This window comes from Alligator sinensis, unplaced genomic scaffold (genome assembly GCF_000455745.1).
Source record: "Alligator sinensis unplaced genomic scaffold, ASM45574v1 scaffold79_1, whole genome shotgun sequence".
NCBI lineage: Eukaryota > Metazoa > Chordata > Crocodylia > Alligatoridae > Alligator > Alligator sinensis.
Window position 1 is genome coordinate 462,358 of NW_005842706.1, and position 8,056 is coordinate 470,413.

Consider the following 8,056-nt stretch of genomic DNA (forward strand, 5'->3'; position numbering starts at 1 on the left):
CCCCACCATGGCTTGTGAAGCTTGGCAATGGGCATTTGGACTCCAGAAAGGAGATTTTTGGCTACCATCCGAGAAACAGCCAGCTGTCTATACTCTTGGGCACCTCGTGGCAGATTGAAAAGCACTGGGTGCACTACTGAGTACTACCTTCTTCAGATGGTAATTTTGACCTACCCGCTGCACGTTTGTGAAATCAGAGGGAAGACCATTCTAGGTACCTAAGCAGAAGAGCTCAAAGCTTATAAGCTGGTATCAAGCAACAAAGACTGAGATGCTTGAACATAACCTTCAGGGTATTTTCTTGAAGGAAGCCCTAAAAAAAAAAAAAAAATCACTTCCAGGGCTGGCTAGGAAGATGGCACCACTACTTAAAGACCACAGACAGCATGGAACAACGTGTGTGCTTGTTTGTGAAACAAATAAACTTATTAAATAGTTAAAACTTTCAAATAATGCATGTTTAAACAGAAGTAAAATTGATTTTCAAACCATCAGATGGGGAACTGGGAATGGTTCCTTTAACCAAGGAAGGAAGAGGCTACCCCAGAAAAGGAGTATTTTAAATCTGTGAAAAAATTCACAGCTGTTCAGAATCTGCTTATCTAAATTCTGGAGTCCACATGTATTTCCCTTCCTGTGTTGGTGTCTATATGTTGTATGTGTGGCCATCTGCTTTAAACATCTAGGCCCATAACAAAATGCCCAGCTATTTCATAACAGATTAGCAAGCATGCTTTCTTGCAGGTACCTGGACTGAATTAGGTCATGGAGGAGCATTTGTGAAAGTATCACTATCACACTTTCAGATGAAATCAGTCAGAAGATACCATCACTCCCTAAAAAGGCTCAGTATCCAGCTCTAAATAAAGCATTAGCAATAAATCTGACAGGGAACAAGAGTTGCCCTTGATCCTGATAGTAACTGCGGAAAAAAAAACAACAAGCCTTTTTTAATTGCATGCATGCACATGTGTGCATTGCATGTGCAAAGACACCCCCTTCTACTCCACTGGCTAGTACAACAGGCTCAGGGGTCTGACCTGAACAAGTGATGCCTACTGATGGCTGGACTCGCGTCCTATGCCTTCTCTGCCACACCTGAGCCCCGTTTGGGCCTCATCCTTCCCCACTTTGAAGTTTTTCCTCTGGCCAAGGCCCTCAACCCAGGTCCACTGCCTCAGGCCTCAGCTCCTTGGTCCAAACCCCTTGCATTTCTGCCCCAAGCAGGTCTTAGAACACAGAGCACCCCCTAGCACCCTGCTGCGTGACCTTCAGACCTCCCCCATAACCACAACTTGGGCCACCAGTAAAACAAGCATGAGCCAAACAGGAACAAGACCACAAAACACTAACCAAGCAGTTCCAAACTCAAAACCTCATCTTGGGTCTCTCTAGTGCTGCTAAACCCTCTCCAAGTACCTATCCCCACTTCAACCTCCCAGGTACCTTTCTAGGCCTGCAATGCTCCTTCCAGCAGGCAGTTTTGTTTGGAGCTCCCTCTCCTGTAACAGCCAGGGACAAATCACCTGACCACCAGCAGAAGCTGAGCTTATATGCACCTAAGCCCTGATCCCTTGTGGTCACCTCACCCAGCAGGATGCCAACAAGCCTCAGGCATTGCTGATTCCATCAGCAACAGCCCTGCAATCTGGTGCCTGCAGGCTGGGTCCTGCAGCTCAGTTTAACCAAACTGCTTATACCTGTTGCCTCTTTGCAGCTAAGGTCTTTGCAAGCTTCACTTGCTTTGCTAGCTCCAATCCTGCTCTCTTCTATTCTCTCTAAATAGCAGAGGTTATGGGCCCCTTGCTATACTCAGGCATTTGCAGAGTGGAGAGATCAGTATTGTGGTTTTCTCTGCAAAGTTCAGAGCTGTTCCCATTGCATGTTAATGAACCCACTAAATATTTTCACTTACTTGCATCTTTTATTTCTGCAGAGGAGAACCCAAAGAAAAGTAGGCTTGATAACAACTGAATCTGTGATCATGTACAGCAAGTAACTGGCATCATGATGCTTACACTGAAGGACATTTTGGAATAGGAGGACACTAACAAAGAGCTGTACCTATAGGCAAATAGGCTGGAGAATGATTCAGTCAGCCATGCCCAAATGTCTATGCTTGTATATAATAAAAGTTATAACCTAAACCAGTGGTCACAAACCTGCAGCATGTTGTTAACATGTCTGTGAAACACTCAGGTGTTACCCCTTGCCCTAGAAAATTAAAAAGTTGAAACTGAAGGTGGATGGATAGACAACGGTAGCTTTAAGCAGTTTGTATGCCAGGGGTAAATTGTAAAGCAACAGAAGGGATAGATGGATAGCTATCATCTAGCTCTATCTGCAGGGGGCGTGGGGCATGAAATGGAGCTAGTACCATATATAAGTACTGATATAACTGGGTAATGACTGTCCCTTTATATAATGTCACTACACACACACACACACACACACACACAGAGTCTAAAATCTAGGGAAGTGAAAACAGACCTGGAAACAATATTATAAAAGAAGCAATAATCAACAGAGGTAAACCAGTACTGCCCTGTCACTTCCTGTCTGCTGTTCCTGAAATACAGAAATCCCTGTGACATACAACACTTAGAAAATTGAGGCTGGGTAATAAGACACTTTTCCTAGCTACAAAATTCAAAAGCAGTTGTTAGAAGAGAGGGCATTGAGTTCTCAGGCCTCCAAAATTATATTCCCACATCTTGAGAAGAGGAGGTCCAAATTGTTAAGAAGGAAGTGACCAGGACTCAGGGTATTTTGCTCCCTGTTCTGAGAAGGAAGTGGGGTCCAGATAGGGAAGCAAACCCTCCCCCAAAAAAGATCCAGACTCTGGGGGAAAAGGGAATGGAAAAATACAACTTTCTTGTGAACCACACTATGGAATTTGAAATGATGTCAACCACCAAAGGCAAAGAGCATGAGAAAAATAAAGAAACATTTCATTTGAGGATCAGGCACCTGGCTTGAAGACCTGAACCTCCAGGGACTAAGTCTCAGGTGTCTTTGAGAGAACACATGTAGACTGTGATCAGATACCAGCTCAGTGAACCTGTGATGCAGAAAAAGCAACGTCAGCTTAAATAGAGGTAGGTCTGCACCTTCTAAGTATTTATTACCATAGGAAAACTGAGAAACATCTAATCTTGCAAAATCCGGAGAATTCTAGGCACTGAGCAATTCTGACTTCAAAAACGTCCAAGGAGGAGTCGATATGCATTCCAGGGTAGGTGATTTGAGAACTGGATTTGCAGGTCCTACTGAAGTCAGTAATAGAACTGACTAAATAATAGCCACTTTTTTGTTCTGTGCTTGTGCATGGTGAAGTTCACGACAAGAGATCCTAAGTATCCTAGTAAGAACATAAATAAGACCAAGACTAAACCAGAGATTACATTCACCTGTTCCAATTTTTCAGGCAGGAATTTTCCACTGAATAAAAATTAAATCAAAAGGTTTCATAAGCCTGTGTCAATGGCACTCAGATCTCTGCATGCACAAGTCAAAATAAAATGAGTTTTGGTTTGAATTATGTCAAAATGCTTCATTAGAAAATGATGAAATATTTTGTCTCAGTGAGGTAAAACGTTTCATTTTGTACATTCCTGCAATCATGCAGGGGGTCGACCAGATGACTATATATACCTTCCCAACCCTATGCCTGGGATTCATGGTTTTGATGAAACTGACTTTGATTTTTATGTGCTGTTAAAATATTAGTTCACATCGTATACTGTATTTAATAGTACAAATATTTTTTCAAGTTTCCATATAAAATTCAAAACAAGATGAAACAGAATCGTAAAGCAGCCTGTAATGCTTTTACTTTGTTCAAATGAAATGTTTCATCTTTAGTGACATGATTACAAGGATGAAAATTGTTGACTGTCCTAAATCAAAAGTTTTCTGAAAACCTAACTAATAATTCCAGTATTTGTTTTTTCTTTTGGATTCAAAATATACCTTACCTATCACTCCTGCCCCTCTCCCACACCCCTCCAGTTTTGTAATTTCCTGTAGAAGACAAATTCTACTTTCTATTCACTAAGCAGTTTGGTTGGTTGCCAAATTATTCCACAAGCTCTTCATGCTATCTGCTAATTAACTTATTTCACAATGTTATTTGCATCAGTTGTAGAAAAGTATCATCTATACCATTTTAGTTGTCTTAGATTTGCTGACTCTTTTGTTTCCTTTTCTGTCTCTTGTCCTTCATTCCTCTATCAGCCTATCCACAACTCTAGCTAAAAACTTCCCAAGACAAGCTGATTGACTTCTTGAGTCTTTTGTTCTACTGCTTTCTACAGTAAGTACTGGAACAAGTTACCCAGAGAGGTGGTGGAGTCTCGATCCCTAGAGGTTTTTAAGACCAGGCTTGACAAAGCCTTGGCTGGGATGATCTAGCTGGCGCTGGTCCTGCTCTGAGCAGGGGGTTGGACTGGATGTGACCTCCTGAGGTCTCTTCCAATCGTAATTTTCTATGTTTCTGTTATTCTACATAAAGCTGATATTCATTCCTGACTATATAATCAATGCCAAAATGCCTATATACATCAGTGGAAACAAGCATTTCCTGACATTTGCAGAGGCATGGAGTAGATTTGCTGGCTACTAACATACCAGTGTACTAATGCTTTATCTTTAGATTTTATACTTACTGTTTCAGACAGGTTTTTAATATCTTTACTGTACCATTTTGCGTCTGTTAAATAAGAGAACTAAAAGTTGAACTTTCAATTAGTCAGTAGAATGAAATATTTTAAAGTTTTAAAAATGTTGAAACAACTTTACTGAAAGATTTGTTTTGAAAGTCTTTAGTGAAAGGCTGAAACATTTTGTTTCCATTTTATCATTACAACTTTGTAACAGTATAGCATTACAGCATAAAGTAATACTGTCAGATTAGCAAGAGAAAGCCTTACTATTTGGTCAGGTATTCAGCAACCAAAACTAGCAAGATGTTACTTAGTGGGTCTCTTCTTTCTTCTGTTTTATTCTATTATTTTGTTTCATTTATCCTGGTTGCCCTCTTAAATTGTTCTCTCTTGCTATAAACCACCCTGAGCCTCTTTTGGGAAGATGACATATGATTTTCATAATTTCATAAATAAATAAATATATAATTATTTTGAACTTATGAAAACAACCTGCTAATATTTCGTTTTAAAGGTTCCTGAAAACAATACACACTTTTTTTGGCATGGAAACAAAATTCATAGTTTTACTAGACACCAAAATCCAAAGTACCTTCATGGCTCACTGTAATGTACCCTCTGCTAGGGTAAGTTCCCCCTGCTAGCCTCCCTTTACTCCACAGGTCATATTGCCTCTCTCCATTTTGAATTGTCTAATTCTTCTATATCAGTAGATATATCTTTGTTAATTGTTCTTTACTTGGCCTGTAATTACTTGTGTCGACTTATTTTTGCTCCATACGTTTACTGTTCCATTTCCTTCTAAAGTAAGCAGATTCATTTGCACAACAGGATTAAACAAAGGTAAGAATTTACCTGGTATTTCAGCTTAGACCGTATCTTCTTCTTCTCCATAGTGGGGGAAGAGCACTATATGTCCAAAATGTATTTAAAGCTCTTCCAATTATATAATCGGTCCACAAGAGTAAGACATTACCAACCACATCTTTCTTTTCACTTTGTTAGACTAGCATCTAGTGAACTGTAGGATTATCTACAATTTTATTTTATAAACTGCCATTGCAACTACCCCTTACTTCAGTATAACAACTCTTAAATTATAACAGATAAATGATCTCTTGAGGTCCCTTCCAGCCTTACTTCTCTATAAAACTATGGCGAATGTTTAGTTTGTTTTGTGCCATTTCAAATGCATCTGTGGTGTCCCAAAGTGTGAGCAAACACACATTCAAGCCCTTTGTGACATAATAAGTACAAGAAAAACATCACAAAGTGGTGCCTTTCCGGTTGAGATTTATCTTGGGAGAGTGATATCTTTTACAGGAAGATTCTGTGCCTGCTGCATGGAGATATCACTGTCCTCCAGCATCCCACTATGCATCACTCCCTGACCCCCTCCTGCTCCAACGCCTGTCCCTCTGTCAAACTAGAACTGCACTGCATTCAGGGGGTGGTGCCATAGATCCTATAGCATGACCCCCAGCACCCAAGGAGTATGATTATGGCCCACATATCATTTCCCCTATTTGCCCCATAATAGGAAAGATCCTTGAAATGTCCAGTCTTCCCATGCTTCAATTTCCTTCACGAGCTAAGCTTGCCAGCCCCCCACCCCTAATGACTTGTTCCCCGACAAGCAAGAGGCAGGCTGAGGCAGTGTTATCAGCAAGGCAGGCAATTGGCATTTTGCTCTGTGCTGTTCTCAGGAATTGATGGAGCTGGGGAATCTCTGCAGCATGGCAGACACACTGGGAACACACATATGTGACTTCTCTGTAATGGGAAGATCTAGGATTCTGAAAAGAGGGGTTCAGATAGCCTGGTGCATAATCACATACAATACAATAGATACTCTTGTCCAGTTATAAAGAAACTAGACATTTTACTGCTATGTTAGGGGCTATAGTATTCATTTCAAGATTGATGCAAAAAACCCAAATTTGTTTTGGAATATGCATTAATTTGCTAGATTATATATTAAGTTTAAAAACCATAAAAAACTAGACAAAAATAATCAAAAACTGTTGCTTCATTAGTCCTGTAGGCATTAGAGTTAAATGAACATCTCTTCTTCAGATTTGTAAAACACAATCTACCCTTCTTGAGGAGCTTGACAGTGAGTGCGCCTACATGTGTCATTTCCTGCACAGTAATATAGGTTACTGCACAGTCCGGGCACATATCTATACATGTATGGCTGTACTTTCCAGTAACTATGGTGACTTATGCTGATTTAGGCATAAATTTGAAACCTGCATCATGCAGATATCAAATTTATACCTGGTTAATTACTGCGCAGTAAAGCACATGTAGATGCCTTACTGAGCAGTAACACTGTGTGTGTGGACTGACTTGGAACTAAATCTAGCATTTCAAATTTAATTTCAGTTTGAAACTGCTGTTCCATTTCGTTTCATTGAAACTGTTTTGACACTGTTTTGACGTTTCACCCATACACTATAATGGGAAAGCTCAAAACAGCCTCTCTCATCCAGCAGACAGATGGGGGGCCTGCAACCCCAGGAGGGCTGCAGGGGATGTGCCAGACCTTCTGGGGCTGCGGGCCCCCGATCTGCCTGCCAGAGGAGGGAGGGAAGCCGGGTGCTCCTGCCTGGGACCAGGGAGCTGGGGAAAGGAACTAAGCCCAATCACTCAGTTCCCCTCCCCAGTGCTATGATCCATCAGGCTGAGCTGGGCTGAGTTCCTTTCTCCAGCCCAATCATAGCACCAGGTATAGGAACTCAGCTCAGCTGGGTGAGTTCTTTTCCCCTGCGCTGTGATCAGCTTCCTGCAGCCTGGCCACAGGAGGCACGGAGAGCTAGGGTTGCACTCCTGGCTGAGCCACGTGAGTCTGCGGAGCCACTGGGAGCATAGCCCTGTTTCTCCCCTGTCTCCCACCACCTGGCTACTGGCTGTTTCAAAACTCAAAATGTTTTGAAACTTTTGAAATGTTTCAACTAGCCTCATTTTATTTCAAGGCTGTATTGAAGCCCTTTGTTTCAATTTGATTTCACTGTTACGAGCTCAAAATGAGTTGAAACATTGTTGAATTAAAACAGCTGGCAAAATTTTGCACAGCCATACCACTTATTGTGCAGTAAGTTACAGCACAGTAAATGCACATATAGATGCACCCAGTACATCCAGTGCTTGACTGAAAGTTATTTCCACACTTCAGTTAACATTCACCTGAGTGAACGCTTCTATCTAGAGTTAAAGACAGTCTGCATGCTTGTGAAACAGGAGCTCCATTACCAGGAGCCACTAGCAGACAGCAGAATGGTAGAAGCAATGATAGGTTAATGAGTGGAACATAAAGACCATTAAAACAGAGAGAGGGTCATTAATATCCATGGAATGACAAGTTTAGAAGGAATAAGGTTGATTAAAAT